Consider the following 27,147-nt stretch of genomic DNA (forward strand, 5'->3'; position numbering starts at 1 on the left):
TTTTAAGTTGTATGTCTGGCTGCATTTTGGCTCCAGTGGAAACAATAAACAGTAAAAGAGTGACCAACAAGACACACACCATATATAAATACTGTAAATAAATCCTACACGTGACTGTTTCATAGGCAGCTGTACTAATCCCATAGCTCTGTACTGTATTTAAAAAAAAATCTGTCTCTGTTTGCACTTCAAGCATAGTCTTAATATGACTGGTTATGGTTATGCATAGTTAAATTACAAGAGATGTAGGGATAGTCTTAATATTACTGGTTGTGGTTTGCACTTATTGTTTGCACTATATAAGACCTAGATAAGTTTTATTTTTATTCTTATTCTTATTTCTGTTTCTTATAGAATCAATGTGCTTTTATCCAAAGGTACTTCCAAATAATGAGGTACATTAGCAATAGAGGACATAGAAGTTCAAGGCAAAAACATTTTGGCAGGACCTGAAGAAGGCTAAAGAGTATTAGTGGTATAGAGGAGGAAAGAAACTGGAGAAGGAAAATAGGTTAGAAGTACTTAGTTTATTAGAGGTGTTAGGAGAGTAAGTGCTCTTTAAGGAGCTCTGTCTTCAGTTTGTGAGGGAGATCAAGGAAGGGAAGGCCAGGTACACTGCTGTGTTCTGGAAAAACTAAGCTTTCACAGAAATGTTAATATTTTAGCAAAATGACTAATGTATATGCATATCTCAAATATCATCAAAAAGCATTGGCGAACTGTGATGGCTGGTGGTGTTAATTAATGCTGTTTCCATAAGGTGCCCTAATTTTCACATAAACCAAAAAGATTTTGAATGGGTATGCTCTAAACGACCGTAATGATGCATCAGAACTTTTTTTTGAAAATACCATGTGATTAGCTACAGAACAATCAACAAAATGTGTCATTTGGCCAAGGGTGCGGAAAGGCTGTATGTCAGAGCGTCCTGGGCTAATTTGCTGGCATTTGGCTTCGAGCTGAGTCACAGAGGTCCATTGTTTGGAGAGCTATTGAATACACTGAATTACTTCCTCTCACCGAAAGTCACAAGAGTAATAATAGGTAATTATTATGCACTCTAATAGGATTCCCAGCACATCTGCATGACTGACTGTCTACACGACTTCTTCAGATTGAACTCATAAATCATTTCAGCTGTGTGTGTTTGTGTGTGTGTGTGTGTGTGTACAGCTCTGCAGTATTTTGCTGAATTTCTCCAAAAGCAGCCAAAAACTGCAATACTACACATTCTGGCTATTTTGTCAGATACGCTGGCCAAATTGTAAACTCGCAATTAGTTTTAATTAAAATAAATTATGTCTGCCTAATGTAAAATTGGATATTTTTCAAACATTACTTAAAGCTCCACTAGGTAGGATAGAGATTTTGTGCTCGTGGGCTCCCCCTACAGTTGTAGAGTGTACTAAATGTTTCAGGCGGATTAGTTTCTCTTTCTCGTTTTCTGGCTTTTACAGACATAATCGGTCTCTTTCCAGCTTCTGCCAGAGTGTCTGTATGTTAGTTTGTAAAGAATGAACCAGTAGTCCTTGTAGAACTGTTAGAACTAACGGTCGGAAAGCAGGTCGCAGTTCTCGCGAAACGTTGGCCGCGGCCGCCTTGGAAAACTTACAGAGTCTGATTTAAGCTCAGATGCAGCGCTGCAGTGAGTTTCAAGCTGTAATTTCACTTCTTTTAAAAGATCAAAAATCAAGGAAATCCTACCAAGTGCTGCTTTAACTATTATAAATTAGATATACAATTGTAGCCACATTCAAAATGGCATCTTTGAGTTGAATCAACAAAATGAGTTTAGTGTTGAGTTTTGCAATTGCTATCTTCTTTTCCATTGGCTTCTAGCACAATCTATTTAGAATTGTTGGGCAAATTAATTGGTATTCCAAAAATAGATTAAGGTATGCTAACTTAAGTTTTCATTGCCCATTACTTAACTTTGTTTAATTAAACTGAAACAGATTTATTCAGGTAATGTCACTTAACTGAAAAAAAAAATGATTCAGTGCTTTTAGTGAATTATAATGCGCCCTCATGATCAAGAATTTGTGGTAATATGTCTTATTACCACAAATGTGTTATCTTGTCTTATTTTGCCTCCTTCAGTATTTGGACAGGCAGCAAGTGGGGGTCACAAAAAGTTTCCAGGTCTTAGAGGAGAGGAGGAGGATTTTTTAGACCTTTTTCAGTTTCTGGAAATTATTTGTGTGTTCAGACATTGTTCAGACTCACTTTGTGTAAAATTAACTCTGGTGCCACTACTCAGTAAGTGCCGTACTAAGAACGCTGCCATGCAAACCCAAATCAACCCATTACAGACCAATGATGGCTAACAGAATAAACACAGGATGCCTCACTGTTTATTGTTCACATGCTTCTGTAACGGAGGCAAAGGAGTGTTTTATGGCATTGTAACACATGGATGAGTTTGATAATATCTTCATGTAGTTATGGAATGGATAGGTTTGGTTTTAAATGAAAATGATGCTGAGACTGCACACATCAATTGCACCTCGAATTGCTGCAAAACTCGGTATGAAGTTTTGTCTTAGGCAGATATTTCTGACAGGTGTGGTCTGATTGAACACTGAGTTTGCCACAATAGGACATAAAAGTGCTTCTGTCACTACCCAATAAAAAAGTTTCTAGGAGGCTACTTTTGAGTAGTGCACCTCTTGGTGAGAAATAGTTATTTGCTTAGTCATGCCTGTATGATGTGCACAAATATTTGTTTGCATGGTGGTTGTTTGCACTGGTGTCAATAACAAGAAACTTGGACTGCTCTAGACTGGAACTGTAATGAATCCAGTTTATATCTGGGATCTGACTATGGACGGGTTTGAGTATGGAGGCCTCATGGTGATCACTTCAATCCAACTACTGCTGGTGTGATTAAATAATCTGGGGAGCATTGCAACCGTCAGTTACCCCTAGTAGTGATACGAGGAACAGTAACAGCTCAGTGATATGTGCAGAACATGCCTTTCATGGCAGGACAGGCATTTTTCAGCGGGATAATGCTCACCCACACACAGCAAGCATTTACCAAGAATGTCTCCACCAGATTGCAGCACTTTCTTGTCCTGCCAGGTATCCAGTTTTATTTTTTACCAATCCAGCATTTATGGGAGCAGTTGGGACGCTGCAGCTTTAGCAACCTATGAGTGTAGAGCTACAGGATCTACAGACCCAGCTGTAGCAACATCTGTGGGCAAATGTGCAGCAGGGTGCCAAACACATTCTGTACACCTCCATACCCAACTGTCTCAATCTCATCTTATAACCTGGATAGAGGCTCAAACAGAGGGTACAACATTTCAACTACAGTACAGTTTTCCACACTAAACTACATTATATCACTTTAATACTCTAATCTCTCTAATATATCTTCATTACATTTTCATGCTTTACAGTAGCAGCGAACATATATTATGCATTAATGCACCATACTTTAATGTTTTATGAAAGCACTGGGGCACTCGTGGTGCCACTGACTTTATGCGACAATAATATAAAGCTTATTTCTTTGGGAAATAAAATTAAAAAAAGGAACAGGATGTATATAAAGCTGCCAAGCTCAGATAGACCAACAACCAAGAATGTTTGTCACACTGCCTTGTATTGTTAGCCGAGGCGATAGATTTATGTCTGTAGCTGTAAATCAAGGCTAGTACACTCATAATTCTTCCTTCAGGGCCGTCCAGCAAGGTTACGATACTAAAGGTCACATGACTCCTGTTGGTAAAAGAACACTGTGTCAAAGAGGTTGTGTGTAGAGATGTTTCTTCTCAATTCTGTAAAAAAGAGAAAGAAAAAAGAAACAATTTTCCAGCGTGACTAGTGCCGTTCCTCATGTCCGCGAGGGTCTGGAACGAGGCGTTGTTCTGCCTGCAGTGGCGGTACAGTGGGGTTCTATAAGGCCATTCAATCTTCTGCCCCCCGTCTTCTTTGATTTGGTAACAACATGTGACTGCCTTTCAGACGCGAGGGCAGGGGTGAAAGTAATGTTCTGTCGCTGTGATCAGATTCCCCAAAAGTGCCGTTTCCACAAGCTGTCAATGAAAGCAATACATCATGGTAATTGGTAGATATTAAGGTTAGTTCTAAGGTAAGAGGAAGGTTGCCGGCTGCCTCGGGCTGAGACATTCCTGCAGCTTTTCAACTTCGCAGCTTTTGCTGTGAGGTTTTGTATGGAGCGGCTCATGTGTGACTCAGTGGTATTTTGTTTTTTCACTGGACATTTTTCAAGAAAGGTAAAAAAGGAAACTCTCTTCTACAACCTTTTCTAGTCTAAAACACTAGTTTAATCTAAAGGAATAATAAACAATGTAAACACTTATTTTAAGTTGGTTTTGAGTAGCTGTTATTCTTATGTAAAGAAAACATTATGGATAGTAACAAAATCAATTGCTCAGCTGCTGGTTTAATGGGGAGTCATCACATAAGACAATCAGTCACTCCTACATATAAAATTATTATCTAATGAATAAATTATACATTGAATTCGTAAATGTTAGACATATTTACAGCTCTGAGAAAAATTAAGAGACCACTTCAGTTTCTGAATCAGTTTCTCTGATTTGCTCATTATGTGTTTGAGTAAAATGAACATTGTTGTTTTATTCTATAAAGTACGGACAACATTTATTCCAAGTTCCATTTTTTTTTGTAGTTTATAGCATTTATTTGTTGAAAATAAGAAAAAGATGTAGAGCCTTCAGACCTCAAATAATGCAAAGAAAACAAGTTCATTATATTCAAAAATGTTTCAAGAGTACATAAATCAATATTTGATAGAATAGTCCGGGTTTTTAATCACAGTTTTCATGCATCTTGGCATGTTCTCCTTCACCAGTCTTACACACTGCTTTTGGACAACATTATGCCTGCACTCCTGGTGCAAAAATTACAGCAGTTCAGCTTGATTTGATGGATTGTGATCATCCATCTTTCTCTTGATTAAATTAATTCATGATTAATTTGATAAAATCAAAGAAACTCTTCATTTTAAGCGTTCTCTAATTTTGTAGCTGTAAATTTCATTAATTTGTAAACAGTTAACACAGCATATATGCAGCAGTGGGTGGAGTTGTAGCCCATAATTCATTGCGGTGTGTCTCTCAATCGTTGTGCTGTTGTAAGAGTGTTGAGTTTAACTCTTTCGTAACTGGTGATTAAGGTTTGATGTGTGTGATGAGTTTGTATGAATAGTTTGCCGTGCATTAGCTTGCTATCACCAGTATGTATTTATACTGTATTCTATTAGAGATAAACCTGCCTTGCAGATTCTGCTGTGTGGAGAAGGCAGGGGTGGAACCAACCTGGTGGCAGTGGAAAGCATGGAAACAGGAATCAGCATCTGAAAGCAGGAAGATGGTTGTAATTAGAGCTTTTTTAAAAACAGATGGAAGCTGGTGATTGGTGAAGGTAAGGTGAAAAAGCATTTAAGTCTCCTAGTAGAACTTTCACTAAGCTTACATTTCTTTTTCTTCCTCTCTATCAACGAGATCTACACCAATTGCTGCATCCGCAAAGCCACCAGCAATGTGGACGACCCTACCCATCCCTCACACGGACTCTTCGCTCTGGTGCTGTCCGGCAGAAAATACAGGAGCATCCAAGCCTCCACTATCAGACTCTGCAATAGCTTCATCCACCAGGTAGTCAGACTCCTCAACACACAGAGACAGAGCTGAACCTCATCCCACCCACCACACATCCAACACACTCACTCAAAACTGAACTGAACACACCCCCCCCCCCTTACACACACAAAGACTGAACGTCACCCACACACACAGACACCCACTCAGCATACAGAGACTGAAATGTCTTTATTCCTTTCAGCAATATTTGCTGCTACTTTCAAAAACCATAAACTATCTACCTCAGTAACTGCTGTGATTATATATGTTCTATATGTTACAGTGTGTTACACATCTCTGCACCTTATCCTCACTAAACACTCTATTATACCGTATAGAGTAATGCACTGTCCTGTTTTAAATTGTCTCGTCTTTTGTTTTTATTGTATTTATTGTTATTTAGTGTTATAATTTTATAATTTTATGTTGCACTGTCGTCACTCCTGCACTTTATGGTGTCTATTGCTTGTTTTCCCATGTTGCACCATGGTTCCGGAGGAACGTAATTTCACTACACTGTGTACCTGTACTCAAATGTAATGACACAAAAAGCCTCTTGACTTGACTTGACTCAACCTCCTGTAATTGGTCAAAAAAGCTGTATCTTTAAAAATCACACTGCATGTGAACCAGACCATGGCTCAGCTGATCTGGGCACAAATCACCTCTTCTGATTGGACTAAATTTTGGTTTAGAACGTGGTTAGTGGCACACAATTTGATAAAATTTGGGAATTTGGTAAGGTAAACGTGTGTTTTTAGCACACTAATGAATAGAATTATAAACTAATTCTAACTAATTTAAACAATTAAAAATATACTCTGCAGTGTCCTATCTCTCCCTAACATGGCTTTCTATCTTTCCCGAATGAAGTTATTTAGTGTCAGGCAGATGTGCTGTGCAGTCTGTAATTGGACAGTGCTCTTTGTTGGATCAGTTCTGGTTGTGTTTACCTGGATTCCTGCACAGGGATCTGAAATGAAACAATATCCAGGTTTCCACTCAGCTGTCAAAATAAATTCAAGCGAACTACAAGCAATTTCAAGTTCAAGTCGACTGAACTGGTATAAAAGTGATGAGAATCAGAGTTTCCATCTCCTCTGTACGACAGAATGAAATTCTCTTTTTCACATCAGTAAAACACTATTAAAGAAAATACAGTCATTCATGCTGAATATTTGTCTTTGTCTCTATTGTTTGGTGGACTTCTGTTTCTGTTTTTTTGTGGGTTTTTGGATATATGTGAGGTTTTATGAGCCCACAATGCAAAATATACATATATATAATTTACATTTTTCACATTGTATAAATTATATACATTTATTTGCATTTTGCAGAAAGAAATAATTATTTGATATCTCTGGCAAACAAAACTTAATACTTGGTGGCAAAACCCTTGGAAAGTAGTTGATAATAAGGTTTCTGCATATTTAAGGAAACCTCTTTGCAGATCATCTCTAAATCATTAAGATTTTGAGGCTGTCGCTTGGCAACTCGGAGCTTCAGCTCCCTCCATAAGGTTTTTTATGTGATTATGGTCTGGAGACTGGCTAGGCCACTCTATGATCTTAATGTGTTTCTTTCTGAGCCACTGCTTTGTTGCCTTGGCTGTATGTTTTGGGTCATTGTCGTGCTGGAAGACCCAGCCATGACCTGTATTTTATGTCTTGGCGGAGGGAAGGAAGTTGTCACTCAGGATTTTTCACCTCCATGCTTGGGTCATAGTCAGCATTTCTCTTCCTCTAAACACGGTGAGTTGAGTTAATGCCAGAGAGCTCAATTTTTGTCACATCTGACCACAGAACACCTTCTCTGTATCACCCTTAGAATCATCCAGGTGTTTATTAGCAAACTTCAGATGGGTCTGCACATGTGTCTTCTTCTGATTTTAATCCATTACAGCATAATGTGTTACCAATGGTTTTCTATGTGACTGTGGTCCCAGCTGCCTTGACATCATTAATAAGTTCCCCCGTGTAGTTTTATGCTGATCTTTCACCTTCCTCAGAGTCAAGAATACCCCACAAGGTGAGATTTTGCGTGGAACCCCAGATCGTAGACATATTTTATCAAAACACAAGAGGCAAACTATGCTAATGAATTTTACTTCTCCACTATTGAACGAATAATTTTCCAAATAGGTGTTTACTTAATTAATTTACATCAATAATTACCTCTTACAGCCTACAATATACAGTCCATCATACAATAAAATCTATTTTTACCAAAGGTAGCCTAAGGGGAATCACTACACACTGATGGTGAGTGTCAGACACTGATGGACACACCCAGTACACAAAGGTTGTGCCTAAAGCTAGCAAAAGAGAGAAAAAAATGAAAAAGCAAATTTTTATCTAACTCCAAGTAGCTGAGCAATGTTTGGAAACAATTAATTTCCATAAAACACACTTAATTTAGAGTTAAAACTTGTTGTAGGTGCCTAAAATGAGATGACATTTGTACAAAGGTCACAGCATTTCGATTTTTTATTGCATTAAAGTAACTGTGACTGTGAAAAGCAGCAGAGGAAGAGAAGGTGAATCAGGTTTTAAGATGCAGCACTAAGATAACATGTGGTGTTTAAAGCTGGGGGATGCTGCATATCTGGTAGCTGCTGGTCAGTGTAGTTTTTACTCTGAAGAGATAAATGGATTTCACAAAGCCTGAACTACACTTGATTAATATTTCCATTAAACTGCACACGGTGCTGGAGCTCAGCTCGAAACGCAGTTCAGGTACTGAAGTGCCGCTCGGCATGTTCTGACCCAGTTTAACTGCTAATACAATGCTCCACATTTAAAGACTGCATTCATAGCATAACCTGAGAATAATCAGAGCCTCTCTGAGAGAGGAAACTTGTTAGGCTACACTTACACTGCAGGAAGTAATGGCCCAAATCTCACCTTTTTCCTCATAAGTGACACAATTGTATGTACATGTGGTGTACACAGAAAAAAAGACAAATTAAATGTTGGCCTATAACAATATCTATTTTTGGATAATATATTGTCCCAGAAATAATTGCAATAAATTATAATATTATCCTTTATGACAACAGACAACTGATGCCACTGATATCATCATAATATAATAGACCTGTCAAAATAACTCTTTTTATTTGGACAATATCTCGCTCTTTGTTAGATTAGCCCCCTCACTGTCGACTTTTAAATCCCGCCTGAAATCTCATTTTTATTTGTTGGCTTTTAATTGATAGTTTGATTGCTTATTTTGTTTAAATTGATACCTTTGCTCAACTTTTGTTGTTTAAAATGTGCTTTAGAAATAAAATTGACATTGACAAATTATATTAGGCTGTACATTTGGATACAGGTACCAATATTCATTGTCTGTTAAAACCAACACAGTCTAAGCGAAAGCTGTAAAATTATAAGGATAAAGATTTAAACATTTTAAACCAAATTACGTAAATGTGCTTCAAGCATTTGATTGGTTAACGTTCAGGATTACATCAGACAGCCCTGCACAAAGAGATGCAGAGTAAAGCAGCCCCACAGGGAACACTTATTACTGTCCATCCAATCCGGGAAACATTATTCACATGATACAAAATCTTTCTTATCCCGTCCGCAGACAGCAGTGATTTCTGGAGTAATTGGATTCTCTTTCGCCACGTTCACCAATCCTGAGAGGTGTGGAGAGCGCTGAAAGCCATTCGGCAGCTGCCAATACTAATCAAAGTGCCTCCTAATCACATTATTTGCCTGCATCTCTGTTTTGTGCTGAGATTAACGTTGAAATGGGATCATCTAGGATTTGATTTCCTTTTTAGGCCTGTACTTTCTCTTCCCTTTCTCTGAACTGTCAACACGTTCTAATGTCATAAAACCACCTGCCGTGTAAATAAGTGTTGACGTAGAAATTGAAACAAAGACGTTGCAGACAGTGACATGAAGTCAACAACCTGCATTTTTATAGAGACTGCTAAACTATGCAGAAGAAACTTTAATATAGAGCATTTCTTTACTATAAGAGCTCTTTTTAGAAAGAGGCGGATCTGATTTAATGATTGTAAGTGTTTCTGCTGTTGGGACATCTCCTCAGTGCAGGACAGAGGATAACCTTAACGCTTGTCTGTCATTAGAGAAGGTGGGTTAACCCTTGTGAAAAAAAGTAGATTAAAGTATACTAAGCATTATTGTGCTATAGTGCACTAAAGTGTTTTCTTGTAGCTATTAACCAGTATATTTAAAGAGTGCTAAAATAGAACAACTTTTTGTACTTATTATACTTTAATTGTATAAAAATAGTAAAAAAAAAAATGTCTTACTTAAATTGTGCTAAGTTTACTTAACTGTGCTAAATGTAATGTAAATGTAAATAAACTTAAGTAACATTTAAACATTTAAACCACTTCATGTATGTAACCTTATATTTTAAATATGCTTACAGTGAAATTATAATACATTTAATGAGTATTACAACTGTATCAAAATTTTTACACCGGGTATATTAGGAATGTACTAAGAATTGATGTTAAATATATGTGATATATTTACATTTGAGTACAAATATACTTCTTGTTCACACTTTTACACTTTTAGTATACTTTGTTGGGTATAGAAATCTATTTTAATATACTGTTCTACAATTTTTATCGTGTTACAAATGTACTTTACATTTTTTACGTTGAAGTAATTGAATTTACTTTCTTAAAAAAGTTACATGACACATTGTACTTTAAATGAACTACTGTAACAGCTGCTTTTAACACACTGCTAAAAATGTACAAAAGTTTTTTTTGGAAATAAGTATTTCAGAAGTATACTGAATTACATTAAACTAAATGTGTAGTAAAATAGTAGTCTGTTTATTTTAAATACACTATATTGTACTTTTGAAAAAAGTATGATCAAAGTTTACTTTCCAATATTTGATGAAAGCATAATATTAATGTATTTTTAATATATTTTAAGTTAGTACATATATTATTTATGTGTATATATATATATATATATATATATATATATATATATATATATATATATATATATATATATATATATATATATATTTACAGCATATATTTACAGACATTTCTCAATATGTTTTAAGTACAATTAAGTATATTTTTTTCACCAGGGTTAACCCGCTTTTTTGTCAAATTTCTGTCTGACATCACACCACTAAATCTTGAGGATCCAAACCTTTAGTTTCATTCTGTTTGTCTAGTTTTTACTTCTATTTTCTAACCTGCAGAATTTGGGTTGACTCCTGTTACTGATCTGTAACTGAATAATTAAGTGAAGTAAAGAGAAAACAGGCAGCTTCTCTAAGATACTGTAGGAGATTTCAAACCCTCAAACTTTTAGTGTGTAAATAAGTTATTTTACTGCAGAGAATAAGGGTTTTGTAACACCTACACCTGTAGCCTGTATATGAGTCAAGGTTCTAAGTACACATCAGGTTCCTACTAATGCCATCGGGTAGTGGAGTGCTGGACCGTGTTTGGAACTGTCAGTCAGCGATAAGCAGCTACTGGAAGCCAGTGAAGAGTGGGGTTTATAGAATCACCGGGCATCCCATGATACAATATTATTATTTCGGTACAACTTTAAAATAAGACTACCCTTGTAAATGGTTTATAAATGGTTTATAAACTAGATTATTAAGTATAATTGATTAGGTAGCAAATGCCTTTGAAAAAAAAACATTGATAATCAGTTACAACACGTTAGTTAAAAAGGCAACATTGATTCGTTGTTTGCTTAGTCATTTAATTTACAGTAAAGAGTAAAACATACTTACAAATATATTAATATGACAGGTTTAATGCTGATTGATGGAAAACACAAAGTAAAATCAGTATCTAGAAAGATCTGAGGTTTGACAGTAGAAATGAGTGTGGAATCACTACTTTGCCATTTTTAACTCAATGTTGTCATTTCTATCTATGTTGTTATTTATTTATTAACTGCTTCTTAATGAGTTTTTAAGTATTTGCAGTGTAATAATCAACCAATAATAATCTCCATTATAAACCACTTATAAACCCTTTATAAAGGTAGTCTTATTTTAAAGTGGTACTATTATTTCTATAAACAGCAGGAGCAGGAACGGAAGTGTCTCCCCAGAATGGAGACAATTCTCCCAAAGTTAAGAAATATCACATCTAGATTATCTTTACCATTTCTTCACTGAGACCAATAAAAAAATAATACTAAACATACACATTCACATTTCATATAAAACAAGATTTATTTCAGATCCAGCGTTTAAAATGATGTCATTTTACTTCAGTAGACCTGGCTAACCAAGAGGTGTTAATGCAGTGTTGCCAGGCTTCAGACTTATTTTGATTAAAAATGGCACATTCAACACATTCAGGCTGATTCCTGTCTGTTGAAAGATGCTAATGTCCAGAGTGAGAAGCGGAGGAGTGCAAAGACCATTAGGATACCCCACTGAATAGCCTTATACTGGATATACAGTGGGTACGAAGGTGAACGTTGATGGACAGACATTTTCAGGTCTCTCTACAGAGATGCTCAGTTGGGTTTAGGTCAGGGATCTGGCTGGGCCAATCAAGAATGGTCAAAGAGTTGAAGCCTTTGTTAGTTTAGCTCAGGGTCATTGTCTTGTTGGAAGGCCCAATCTGAGGTCCAGAGCACTTTGGAAGAGGTTTTCCTTCCGGATATCTCTGTACTTGGCCGTATTCATCTTTCCTTTTAATTGCAACCGGTTTTCCTGTCCCTGCAGCTAAAAAACACCCCCATAACATGATGTTCCCACCACAATGGTAACTGCTTTATTTAGGACAAGTGTTAAAATACCCCATAGAAAGGTGGTATTAATGTTATGGAAAATCAGTGTACAATGGCTTGAAAAAGTATTCATACCCCTTGATCTTTTTCACATTTTATCACCTTACAACCACACACTTAAATGTATTTTATTGATACTTTAAGTGATAGACCAACACAAAGTAGTACATAATTGTACAGTGCCTTGCAAAAGTATTTGGCCCCCTTGAACTTGGCTTAAAAGCAACACAGCTCATCACCCTGAACACACAATCCACACTGTCAAACATGGTGGTGGCAGCATCGTGGTTTGGGGCCTGCTTTTCTTCAGCAGGGACAGAGAAGATGGTTAAAATGGATGGGAAGCTGGATGGAGCCAAATACAGGAGCATTCTGGAAGAAAACCTGTTGGAGTCTACAAAAGACCTGAGACTGGGACAGAGATTAATCTTCCAACAAGACAATGATCCAAAACATAAAGCAAAATCTACAATGGAATGGTTCACAAATAAAAGTATCCAGGTGTTAGAATGGCCAAGTCAAAGTCCAGACCTGAAAACTGCTGTTCACAAACGCTAGAGTCCAGCTGTGTGTAATTTAGTCCCAGTATAAATACACCTGTTCTGTGAAGGCCTCAGTGGTTTGTTAGAGAACACTAGTGAACAAACTGCATCATGAAGACCAAGGAACTCACCAGACACTCTTTTTTGTGTCTAAGGCCTGTTAGGCCTCAATCCTTTTGTCTGTGGGCCTGTTAGGCCTCATTTTTGGTTTCTTTGATTTTGTTACCACATGTTTATATGCTGACCTTGATCCCTTTTTGTTACTTTCTTCCTTATTTTTCATTCCCCTAGACTTTATTTATTAAATAAATTATATTATTTTATTATTGATTCTGGTGTTGCCTCCCCTCTTTTTATGTTGCAGTTTGTGTGAACGAGCTGGCCGTAACAAATGTGAAAAAGTGGATAGGAATGCTTTTGCAAGCCTTTGTTCATTGTAACATAAATGTCTTCCTAAGAATCTTAAAATGATGAAAACAAACCTCATATTGACCTGTTTTTTTTTACAATTATGCTATAATTAACATTCTTAAAACACATGCAAATCATCATTATTATGTTGCACGTTTTCCTAGGGTTCCTGGAACATTATTTCTGTAGTGTTACAGATTATATTCCTGGAACCTTTTCAAAACATTGCTAAACATTCTTGTAACGTTCTCTGCTGGGATTCTGCTGAAGAGAAGAATGATGTATTTATGAAAAGTGACAGTCCTCCCTGTTGCTGAGATCTTCTGCCACTTCTGTCATTATCACCTCATTCCTATAGATAAAAGAAGCTCCCCCGAGCAGCTCTATTCTTAGCATTCAATAAAGTCGCCCTATTGAAAGCCCATCATATGACTGATTCTGAGGATGAACTGGCTGACCATCAATGACTTTCCTCTGACTGATAAAAGAGGTGTAGGACACTCACTGACTCAGTAAAAGTAACTTTCAGACTGAACTATTATATAAATATCACATTCTGATAAATGCTTCGTGCACGGTGTCTGTGTGTTATAAGACCTTGAGCTTCACAGATACTTGAAAAGTATAAAATGCAAACTGAGCAATGCAGCAGAAAGAAATACTGCAGCTAATATTACAACCACAAACTCAAATGTATTTTATTGAGATTTTAATTGAAGTGGAATGATTTTAAGTTATACATGTTTTTTAAAAGTTTAATCAAATAAAAATCTGAAAAGTGTTACATGCAAGTATTCTATACTAGAACCACTTTCTCTGCAATTACAGTTACAAATCTTTTGGGGTTTGTCTCGGCCAGCTTTGTGCATTTAGACAATAAGATTTTTGCCCCATTTTTCTTTACAGAACAGCTTAAGCTCAGCCAGGTTGGATGGAGAGCGTCTGTGAACACCAATGTTAATTGGTGTCTTGCCACAGAAGCTCAATAGGACATTGACTGGGCCATTCTAACACATGAATATTCTCTGATATAAACCATTCCACTGTAGCTCTGGCTGTATGTTTAGGGTCATCGTCTTGCTGGAAGGTGAATCTCCTTCCCATGCTCAAGTCTTTTGGAGCTTCCAACAGGTTTTCTGCTCTGTATTTATCTCTAACCATCTTCCCATCAACTCTGACCAGCCTACTTGTCCCTGCTGAAGAAAAAGGATGCTGCCACCACCATGTTTCACAGTGGGGATACTCCATCACACAAAGCGCAAATCACATTTAATCCAAAAAGTTAAACTTTGGTCTCATCTGACCACAGCACCTTCTTCCACATGTTTGCTGTCTTTCTACATGACTTGTGGCAATCTGCAAATGGAACTTCTTGTGTCTTATGCCACTCTTCCATAAAGGCCAGATTTGTGAAGTTCATGACAGAATCTGTACATATTCTGTGTACAGATACTCCCACCTGAGCTATGGATTTCTGCAGCTCCTCCAGAGTAACCATGGGCCTCTTGGCTGCTTCTCTGACCAGTGCTCTCCTTGTTCGAACTGTCAGTTTGGGTGGACAGACATGTCTTGGTAGGTTAGTAAGTCAGTGTTCATTTAAGAGAGAGTGGATTTTTTAAACAATCATCCTGAACTGAGAATGTTTAATAAGTAATTTTAGGATTAAAGCCTTTATTGGGTTCTTCCCAGTCCTCAGATAATATGTTTGACAGCATTGACTTTGTAATAAAACAGTGGAGCTGAAATGAAGCGTAAGATAAATTTAAGGTAAACTGAAACTTCAGTGGAGAAGAAATACCAGTCCTGACAAAGCACCCAGTACTACAGGGCTGCAATACTACTCCATATAAAAAAAGAAATTAGATTGTGGTGTGAGAAGTGATCTTGCCTTGTATTTTATATAGAATAATTTTCTCTGCTTGTTTATACATTTATTTATTTGGACACTCTCAGAGTTCTGATTTACCTTGGCGTTGCACATCTTAGCTTTGTGATTACATTTCCTATGAAAGAGGTCAGCTGTGAGGTCACGCTGTAAAGTCTATGCTCCTTGCATTCAAATTTTCCCTCAAAGAGAAGTTCGCCCATCTCAGGAGCTCGTTCACGTGGAGTAGCTGGGAGATTTCTTAAACCTGGGGGTGTGAAATGATTGATGCCAACAAGTTTATTAGCTAGCAGGCATCATTCAGTGATTCTGCAAAACAGAAATAATGTGGAGTATTTATACATTTAAATAATGTTTCACTATTTCATTCTATATACACAGAGAAGCATAAAATTATGACCACCTTCATGTTTCTACACACACTCCATAGTTTCAGCTCCACTGATCATATAAGACACTTCGTAGATGTAAAATAATTACAGACTGCAGTTCTTTATCTGTTTCTCTGCATACTTAATAATTATCCTTTCAACTATTTGTGAGAACCTGTAATGCAGATTTTTATACATTTTTTAGATTGTTTTCTGGTAAATATCTCCTGAATTGATGACTAATGAATAATGGATGTAGAAACAAGCAGTTGGTCATAATTTTATGCTTGATTGGTGTACAATGATATACAGTACAATAAGTGATCTGTGATCTGACAATTGCTATGATTTTAGAAATGTACATCTGACATGGTTACATTAACCGTATCTTGTTGAGAATAATAATGAATGTAATTCATAAAAGTCATTTTGTAAATACTGGAATATAAGATGACCACAAGACTTAGCTTTTTTTTTTTTCAAATTTTTCCCATTTTCTCCCCAATTTACACGGCCAATTACCCAACCCACTCCCCCTATCACTAGTGATAGGGACTCCCCTATCACTAGTGATGCCCCAACACACCAGAAGGGTGAAGACTAGCACACATGCTTCCTCCGATACATGTGAAGTCATTCGTTCTTTTTGAGCTGCTACTGATGCAGCATTGCCGAGTAGCATCACAGCGCTAACGCTCAAAGGAAAGCACAGCGACTCGGCTCCGGTACATCAGCTCACAGACACCCTGTGTTGTGGACATCACCCTAGGAGTGTTGTAAGGAAAGAGCGCCATCTACCCACCCGGAGGGAGCAGGGCCAATTTAGCTCCCTCTGAGCGCCGGCAGCTTGATGGCAAAGCGGCATGAGCTGGGGTTCGAACCTGTGACCTCCTGCTCATAGTGGCAGCGCTTTAGACCGCTGGACCACTCTGCTCCCTATGACTCATCATTTTAACTGAGTTGTTCGTAATCGATGGATATTTTTATTCTGATGACTCTTGACACATTCACTGATATAAATATCTACATTTAGGGCATTAGGGATTTAGAGTGAAGTGTGAGCATTAGCTGCTCATCCATTATGTGGTGCTATTTGTACAAACGGTTTTGAAAAATGCCTCTCACCCTGTGGTGCAAATATTAATTCTGATTTGAGAAATGCATCAAAGCGACTGCGAAAAACTGTAATACTCAGGACCTCACAGGATAGACCACCACAGAGCAGTTATTATTATATAGGTGGGGGGTCATCATTCTCAGCACTGCATTAGTGGTGCAGCATATTGTAAACGCTGATGAAGGACCACATTGTGAAAGATAGCAACACCACTTTTTCAAATTACATTAGTAAAGTTTACTTCTTTTTTAATAATATCCTAATGATTTAACTCCTGTAATTTTAGTTAAGATGTAATTTTAAATGAAATACTTTTATAACTAAAGACACTTGTATAAACTAAACTCCGCCTTTGCAGGTTCTTTAGTGAGCATGTGCAGAGGAATGGTGCAGAGAACTTTCTACACATTTAACTTTTACTTCAAATTCAGAAGCCTTTTTGTAAATTAAAATGTATCTGTATTTTAGTAGATTTACTTTAAGAAAATTTATATCTGGCAACAGTTGTAGGTCAAAAGAGCAAGTTACCAGTTTCCATATATCTTTATATTGGCTAAGAACTGCAATGAAGGAATTCTTTTTCTGTGTAATGAGAAAACAGTCTGGCAAGAACTGTGTGCAATATAAGAGGAGGAGATACCATTACATCTTGTATTAAGAAACAAACACACAAGCTAACCTTGTCTGAATAAGCAACAGTTAATCATGATAAGTGTCTACTAAAAATATAATGGCAATCATTTTATTCTTCATTTTTGTCTATTAACTAAATACCCAAAGGAAAGTAGCCCTTGCTGACAAAACGTCAATTTAATGGTGAATTAGACACAGTCATTATGCAAATAAATGAGGGCAGAAACTAATAGTTATATTAACCTTATATTTATAATACAGTATAGTTTTTTATACTATTTAAAATCAGTTAAACTCAACTAAATTCAGTAAATAAAACTGTGTGAAGCTAGGTATGAGTGTGTAATAGAGTGGAGGACAGTGAGAGATTAAACACAGTGTTTAAAAACTCCAGCAGCACTGCTGTATCTGATCCACTCACTGTACCAGAACAACACACACTAACACCTCATACACCACCACCATGCTAATCAGTGCTAACCACTGCAGTGCTAAATAATAACCCACCACCCAAATAATATATAAAAATAAATAACAGCTGCTCTGTGGTGGTTTTCTCTCCTGTGGGGTTCTGAGTACTAAAGAACAGGGTGAAAGGAGGAACATAATAATAAAGTATACAGAGAAACAGATACAGAACTACAGTCTGTAATTATTATACAACTACAGAGTGAACTATAAGATCAGTGGAGCTGATTAAGATAGATAATGGGTACAGAAACAAGAGGGAGGTCATAATGTTATGGTTGATTGGGGTATTGTTTATATTTAGATTGCTGGGCTGTGGGCTTCTTTCTTTGCTGTGATAAAAATAGCATTGACGTCACATTTGGGCAAGTGTCTGCGCTGCATCGAAAATTTCAATGTACCTGACTTCATCAGAGACTCTGAAGGGTTCATGCGGTCCCTCCTAGTGAGAAAGTCAATTTCCTGATAAAACCGAGACGACTTGAAAGCAGCAGAAGTAGACTACACCCTGTTAAATAGCAGCCCAGTCTCACTGCAGGTCAACCCGAGCTATAATATCAGCTTAAAGGCTAAGCACCACCTGAAGGACCTCCCTGAAGATTTTAAAAACGTAAGCATGAATTAAAAATTACAATTACATATTTAATTTACTTTAAAATCGATTAATTTAAGTAAATTGACGGAAAACCCCGAGATGTGGAAATTCCAGAAAGATGTCGACTGACGCCACTGGTGGAAAACAGTCAATAGTGCCACTGTAACACCGTTGACTATGGTAGACTTGGACTGCAATTTTTTTAATTCTAATGCTGGTTCTTCAGATTAGGAAGATATTTTTAAATCAATGAAGAAGGCGAATCTGTAGTAATTTTGGGGAGACTGTACAAATTACTAATAATAATATCTAGTGCTGTGCAGACTGTACTAGGATCTGACTCTGCAAAGTAACTAAAAAAACATTTTAGTCAAACCACACCCACAAAAGCAGAACGTAAACCTATCACATATCTAGGTGAGCTATCCAGGCATCTAGTTAGCTAAGCTATGTTAACTTACTAACGCTAACTAAGTAAATAACAAAGATTAGAAACTTCACAGGGAGCTATTCAGTACACCTGCTAGCTACTATATTGTAGATTGTGAAAGTCAAATTTAAAAACACCTCTATAAATCTCCATAATCCAACTACCTGAACTTGTTTTAGCCTAGAAGCCACGGAGCTTTGCAAGTCTGCTTCTCTGAATGCAGGGGAGGACGGCTCTGAGCACGATGTGTAATTAGCTATATTACTAAATAGCAAGGTTAATTAATGCAGCGAAAATGGGAGAAGTAACTGCACTTACCCTGTTTACTTCCATGACCACCGAGGCTCTTAAACTGCAGCAAAAAACAACAACTTTTTGTCATTTTGTATCATCTTCAGTTCATCTGGTTCTACTTCCTGGGTTGTTTCTATGTTACATTACGTTAGGTGTGATGTGTGTGACAGACTCCGAAGACAGCGGGCGTTACCAAATCAAAGTTATTTAAGATGTATTCCTTAAATTTGTGGGAAAAAAGTTTTGTAACCATACTTTTTAGGCTGTATTTATGTTTTTTCATATTTCATATTAGCACGGGCGTAGCCTTTAACTAAATGTGTAGCATAAAAAAATACAGTACCCTCCATAACGTTTAGAACAAAGGCATATGTATATATATATTTTTTTTTAGAAATGTTCCCTTAAGTTTCTCTTACATTTCCAGATCATACTAATCAGGGGTGGGTTTCCCGAAAGTTTCATAACGCTAAGAACTTCGTTAACTCGTACTTAAGATTGATCGTTAATTAAAGAGTGTTTCCCAAACCCGTGCGTAACTAAAGTAGGGCTGGGGCGACGCGTCGACATAATCGACATCATCGATTACGAAAATACATCGATTTGCATAACGTGCGTCGGCGCGTCGTAAACATGGCGGCGCCTGGGGAGAGCAAGAGGTTAGATCGGTCCCAAAAATTCCGACTGGCTGTTTTCGGGCTGTTTGAATGAGCGAAATATGATCAGAATTATGTTAAATTACACTGTAACATAGAGGCATAGAACTATTATTTAATTAAAATGATTTTTAAGAACAGCTAAACACAGTGCTGCAGGTCAAACGCGGAGGAGTTCACGTGCGAGAGAGAGAGAGAGAGAGAGAGAGAGAGAGAGAGATTTGCGTGTTCTGGTGAGAGCTACTCACAGGTGAAGGTTCTCTTTGATCTCCTCGTGCTCATATTCTAGTCCCATTCATAATTCTGCAGCTCCCTCAGTGTTTTCTGTCGTATTTTGCGGCTAGCGCGAGAGCTTACAACTGACACCGCGGACCGCGAGGTGCCGCCGCGCTTGTGCCGAATCCGACTCTCTGCTGAATCTGACTCCCGCTTCGCGGACAGAATCGGCACAACACCCCCTCTGTAGAACTGCGGTAGTGAAAACAGCGCTTATAAATAAATTAGTTTAGTTTCACTTTCAGTTTTCGTTATTTTCGGTTTTTTTTTTTTAATAAAAATATAATTAAAAAACAGACGCCTACATCTCGGACTATTTTCTGGAGCCCGGGTCGGATTTCCGGTCGGGCCTCGGGTCATGTCGGGTTCGGACCAGAGAATCTAAGCTCTAGAGAGCATGGACTCCGGAGAGCAATCTCCAGCTACAAAAAAACGCCAGCGGGCATCTAAAGTTTGGGAGCATTTCACGCAAAAGGGCAACAATGTGGTCCTCTGCCATACGTGCAAAAGGAGCACTTGAAGCGCAAACATCCAGGAGCACTATGTCCACAGGGTCACACAGTAAGTTACCGTTTACATCAGGGTCTCCGCGGGTGTGCTGAGAACTACTTGCCCGTGGTCACAAAATCTAGCGGTCACAGAAAACAGTGCAACACACGGTTGTGATGTATGGGAGCTTATCCATTTTTAGCGTTATAGATCTAAACAACGTGCTGTACATGTAAGTGATTATAAGTGTGGGGTTTGGTTTAGTAGGCTTGTGTTGTTGTTGTTGTTATTATATATAAATATAGTAATTTATCGTTTGCTTTAAAACATAAAATAATAATTATTTAAATATGTTTCTCAATAAATAGATTAGTCGACTAATCGAAAAAATAATCGTTAGAATAATCGTTTAAAAAATAATCGTTAGGGACAGCCCTAAACTAAAGTACTACGTAAACTTGCTCGCAGATTAACGAGTAACCTGACCCAGTCAGTAATCAGAAAGAGCTACTTGAAGAGCATTCGGCTTGCAGTTCAGCACCTTAAACACCAGGGACCGCCAATTTTGAGGGAGAAAAATTATTATTTCTGTGGTTGAACCAATTGTATTATATTACTATTAATTATAATCAATTATATTATTATATAATTATTATTATTATTATATTATATTACATTTTATTGTATTGTATTGTATTGTATTGTATTGTATTGTATTATATTATATTATATTATTCCCGTGTCTGCGTGGGTTTCCTCCGGGTGCTCCGGTTTCCTCCTACAGTCTAAAGACGACAGTTCAGGCTAACTGGATGTCGGCTAAAATTGCCCCTTAGGTGTGAGTGTGTAAGTGAATGTGTCTGTGTGTCTGTCTGCCCTGCGATGGATTGCCAGGGTGTATACTGCCTTCCGCCCGATGCCAGCTGGTATAGACTCCAGCCACCCCCCGCGACCCTTAACGGATAAAGCGGTTGACGATGAGTGAGTGATATTATATTATATTATATTATATTATATTATATTATATTATATTATATTATATTATATTATATTATACTATAATGCCAACTTTGTCTGTGGCTTGTAGTCTAACTGGGCATATTGGAATTGACCAATCAAACCCACGAATAAATCATTAAAATCCAGATAAGCAATGGTAGAGTTCAATCAATGAATTCCTGCAGATGATTTTCACGGTCTAAGCAAAGCTGCAAAGTCTCCAAGTCCGTGGATTCTGTAATCAGGCTGTTACTGTGCCACACACACTTATATACACTTCCCACCAGCCCAGGAATTACAGCACAACACAATATATTTCCATGCTATTGGTAAAATCCCTGGTACTGTAGGTCCGGTGCAGGGGACGCCTGCGGTGTCTTTAATCACACCTACACTTATTTTAAAGGGTATCGGTGAATGTGCAGGTAATATTTAATATTATTCCTTAATCAGGTGCTTCTAACCAAAATTTTAGCCGCAAATATATAAATACCAGTCAAAATATGGACACGTCTCATTCAGTGTTTTTTCTTAATATTTTTATTTAATTAATTTTCTACATTGTCGATTAATATTAAAACCATGAAAACTACACCACGTCAACAGTCTCTTTTCTAGTTATAATCAACAGTCTAATTGAGGTGTGTTCAGATAAATTTCTGCCATGTTGCACTTTGGCAGTGGAAAATACAGGTGCACTACTGACAAAAATAAACCTAGACAACAGTCAACAGACAACCATGCAATCCTATCTTAGCCATGCAGGAGCACCATACGCGTATACACCCCCGCAAACCCAACTTTTAACTTAACAATGAACAGAATACAGAATAAAATAACATTGTTTGTCCCTTCACAGTGTAAACATGCAGGTCAGTATCCTCCGCTGAGACACACAAAAGTGCCACACTGTTAAAATATCAACGCACCAAAGTCAGAGCACACCTGCTTTTTAAAGGGAATAACAAGTGACACATTGATTGGTTTATTTTATGATTTCATGATTAATTAAACAAGAGAATCAGTCCAATTAGCAACTGACCAGTGTGCTATAAGTCTGTTATGTTAAATGTATAAAAAAGTGTTAAACTATGATATTTTTTGTATTTTAAATTCTTCAAAGTAGCACCTCCTGACAGTTTTGCACATCCCAGCATTTACTCAGTCAGCTTTATAAGGTACAGTCACCTCGGATGTTCAGCTTTCAGTTAACAGCTGGTGCTGAACCTTTCAAGAGTTAATTATCTGAATTTCTCTTAATGTGTTTGAGAGCATCAGTTGTGAAGAGGTAGAGTTGGTATACAGTGAATAAGCTTTATTTGAGTAACGTACTAATCCATATTATGACAATAACCCCTCAACTAAGTAAAGAAAAAATACTTTAAGAAATTAAGTTCAGCCAAACTTTAAAAGCGTCCTTAAATGCAGTAGCAAAGACCATCAGGACTGCCACAGGAAAGGAAGAGCAAGAGTTTCCTCTGTTACACAGGATAAGTTTATCAGAGTTACCAGCCTTAGAAACCATAAGTTAACAGCACCTTAGATAAGGGCATCTAAATGCTTCACTGAGTATTTTGGTTTGTTAAACACTTCTAACTGTGTGATTCCTTATGTGTTTCTTTATAGTCTGGATGACTCCACTATACATTTACAATGTAGGACAAAATAAATAAGTAAAAACATTGAATTAGACGATGTGTCCAAATTTTATTTATAAATTGTGTCTAGAACACACACACACACACAGATCCAATATGTTAATTTTTCCGTTTTTTTTTTTTTTTTGACGTTACTGGTTATGCAGTATTGAAAATGTATTTTGTTTTTCAGTGATGTTGAGATTTAGCAGTGAATAAACTGGGCAGAACTGGGCAGAAGCAGCTCTGTGCTCCGTCTAATTTAAATGGTTGTCAGGTCCTGAAGGAAGGAAGACCAGCTGCGTGGAGATGTGATGGGGTTGTCTCCACTGGTCACTGCCACAGTGGGGTGGTGAGGTGGTGGCCGTCTGCGATAGGCCACAGCATGCTCGACTCCGAGCCAGAAGATTATTGGATTTCCTTCTCTGTGGTCTGTAGATCCCCCGGGGTCTATTCTCCACAACAACTCACCTCACCCCAACCCCTTATTCTCTCTATCCCTCTCTCTCTTTCTCTCTCTCTACCTCTATTTATGTCTGTCTTTCTCTCTGTCTCTATCTCTACCCCTCTCTCTCTACCTCTCTATCTCTTTTTCTGTCTCTTTCTTTTTCTGTCTCTATCTCTCTCTCTCTCTACCCCTCTTTCTCTTTCTCACTCTACCTCTATCTCTGGCTCTCTCTCTATCTCTCTTTCTTTATCTCTCTACCTCTCTCTCTGTCTGTTTCTCTCTCAATCTCACTCTCTCTGTATATCTCTTTCTCTCTGTCTGTATATCTCTTCCGGTCTCTCTACCTCTTCCTATCTCTGTCTCTTTCTCTACCTCTCTATCTGTTTTTCTGTCTTTTTCTGCTGTGGTGCAGTGCTCTTGGCGTGTTGTGGTCAAGATTCAAGATTCAAGATTTTTATTGTCACGTCACAGAGTACAGGTGTACATGTGAGTGAAAAACTTGGGTGCAGATTCCCACCAATGCGCAAAGAATAATATTTACAAGAGAGTAATAAAATAATATAAAATATATAAAAATAGGACATACAGATAACTTACAGTATAAACACTATTTACAATACACTTAATTACAATAAACATGATAACTTACACTATAGACAAATATTGCACAGAACAGATATGCACAGATGTAGATATGGATAGTGTGGAAGTAGTCAGTATGTCACAGTATAGCTATGAGTAAGTGCAGGTAAGGAATGAGTTGAGTGGGGAGTGCAGGGGGCAGAATGCTGTATAATATGGAAAAGTCTGATAGATGCAGTGTAAAGTAAAGTGCAGGGTGCAGAGTTTGTATGGGTGTCAGTGGGGTGGGTTGGGCAGAACACCGTTCTACTGGCTATTCCACAGCCTGGTTGCTTGGGGGAAGAAGCTGTCTCGGAACCGGCTGGTTCTGGTCTTCAAGCTTCTGAGCCTCCTTCCACTCGGCAGCTGTGAGAACAGGGAATGGCTTGGATGGAACGGGTCCTTCATGATCTTTTTGGATTTCCTCAGGCAGCGGTTGGTGTATAAATCCAAAAGGTTTGGGAGCTCAACCCCAGTGATGTACTGCGCTGTGCGCACAACCCTCTGCAGGGATTTCCGCTCCAGAGCAGTACAGTTCCCATACCAGGTGGTGATGCTGCCCGTCAGAATGCTTTCCACAGTGCAGGTGTAGAAAGTCCTGAGGATGCTGGGGTTCAGACCAAACCTCCTCAGCCGTCTGAGGAAGTACAGGCGTTGTTGTGCCTTCTTCACCACCCGTGTGGTGTGTTCTGTCCATGTCAGATCCTCGCTGATGTGAACACCCAGAAACTTGAAGCTGCTGACCCTCTCCACCGCAGTCCCGTTGATGGAGATCGACGAGTATGCTTTCTCCTGCTTCCTGAAGTCCACGATCAGCTCCTTGGTCTTGCTGACGTTTAGAGAGAGGTTATTCTCCTGGCACCAGTTTTCCAGGATGTTAACCTCCTCTCTGTAGGCCGATTCGTCGTTGTTTGAGATCAGGCCAACAATTGTTGTGTCGTCAGCAAATTTGATGATGACATTGGAGCTGTGTCTGGCTGTGCAGTCGTGGGTGTACAGGGAGTACAGGAGCGGGCTGAGCACACAGCCCTGGGGCGCTCCGATGTTGAGGGTCAGTGAGGAGGATGTGATGTTGCCCATCCTCACCACCTGCTGTCGGTCTGACAGGAAGTTCAGGATCCAGCTGCACAGTGTGCTGTTCAGACCCAGATCCCGGAGCTTGATGTCGAGCCTCGAGGGAACGATGGTGTTGAATGCTGAACTGTAGTCCACAAACAGCATTCTCACATACGTGTCCTTCTTGTCCAGGTGAGAGAGGGCAGTGTGCAGGGTCAGGGCGATCGCATCGTCAGTGGATCTGTTCTGCCTGTATGCAAACTGCAGTGGGTCCAGGGTGGCAGGCAGTGAGGAACAGATGATATCCCTAACCAGCCTCTCAAAGCATTTGCTTATGATGGAGGTTAGGGCAACAGGTCGCCAGTCATTCAGACAGGTGGTGTGGGCAGTCTTTGGAACTGGCACAATGGTGGCCAGTTTAAAGCAAGCTGGCACAACAGAGAGAGAGAGTGATGTATTATAAATGTCCGTGTAGACTGCTGCCAGTTCTCTATAGCAGGCTTTAAGCACTCTCCCGGGAATGCCATCCGGACCAGCTGACTTGCGTGGATTTATCCGCTGAAAAGCTCTGCGCACGTCAGCTTCAGAGACGGAGGGTGGGATGGGATCAGCGGTGGGCGGGGCGCACTCTGGGAGCGCAGCGGTGGGCGGGGCACACTCTGGGAGCGCAGCGGTGGGCGGGGCGCACTCTGGGAGCGCAGCGTGATCTGCCTCGAATCGAGTGTAGAAGCGGTTCAGCTCCTCTGGCAGCTCAGCGTTGGTGCTGGTCAGAGTGTGAGAGCTTCTCTTGTAGTCAGTGATAATGTTCAGACCCTGCCACAAGCTCTGGGTGTTGGCTGTGTTGAACTGTGCTTCCACTTTCTCTCTGTACCCACGTTTGGCCGCTTTTATGGTCCTACGGAGAGCGTAGCTGGCTCGTTTGTACTCCTCCGTATTTCCAGATCTGAAAGCGGCGCTGCGTGCGCTGAGAGCGGAACGGACGTCACCGTTCAGCCAGGGCTTCTGATTGGGGAAGACGCGCACTGATCTGAGGGGCACTACGTCATCCACGCACTTGCGAATGAAGGCGGTGACTGTGTCTGCGTACTCGTCGATGCTGCTTGACGAATCACGGAACATCTCCCAGTCCACGTGATCAAAACAGTCCTGAAGCATAGCTTCCGATTGGTCAGACCAGCGGCGTACCTCCTTGGTGGTGGGCGGTTCTCGTTTCAGCCTCTGCCTGTAGGTGGGCAGAAGCAGGATGGAGGAGTGATCTGATTTGCCGAACGGGGGTCGGGGGAGGGCTTTGTAGGCTCCTCGGATGTTAGAGTAGCAGTGATCAAGCGTCTGGGTTTTCCGCGTGAAGCATGTAATGTGCTGAAACAGTACTGGACAAAAAGTTTTAAAGTTTGTCCGGTTAAAGTCCCCTGCAACAATGAGTGCAGCCTCCGGGCGCGCGGTCATCTGCTTGTTGATGGTCTCGTGTAGCTTCCCGAGTGCGAATTCCGCGTCCGCACGCGGGTGTATGTACACTGCCGCTAAACACAGTCCTGTAATCTCACGAGGTAGCCACACCGGCCGGCAGGAGATGATCAGATATTCCAGCTCCGACGAGCAGAAAGACTCGATGAAATGTACATTCCTCCGATCACACCAAGCATTGTTGATCAGGAAACATACACCACCTCCCTTACTTTTCCCAGAGAGCTCTTTGGATCTGTCGGCGCGGTGCAGAGAGAACCCCGCGGGTTCTATGGCGTGGTCGGGTATGTCCGCGGATAGCCAGGTCTCTGTGAGGCAGATCACGCTGCAG

Source organism: Astyanax mexicanus, chromosome 18 (genome assembly GCF_023375975.1).
Source record: "Astyanax mexicanus isolate ESR-SI-001 chromosome 18, AstMex3_surface, whole genome shotgun sequence".
NCBI classification, from domain to species: domain Eukaryota; kingdom Metazoa; phylum Chordata; class Actinopteri; order Characiformes; family Acestrorhamphidae; genus Astyanax; species Astyanax mexicanus.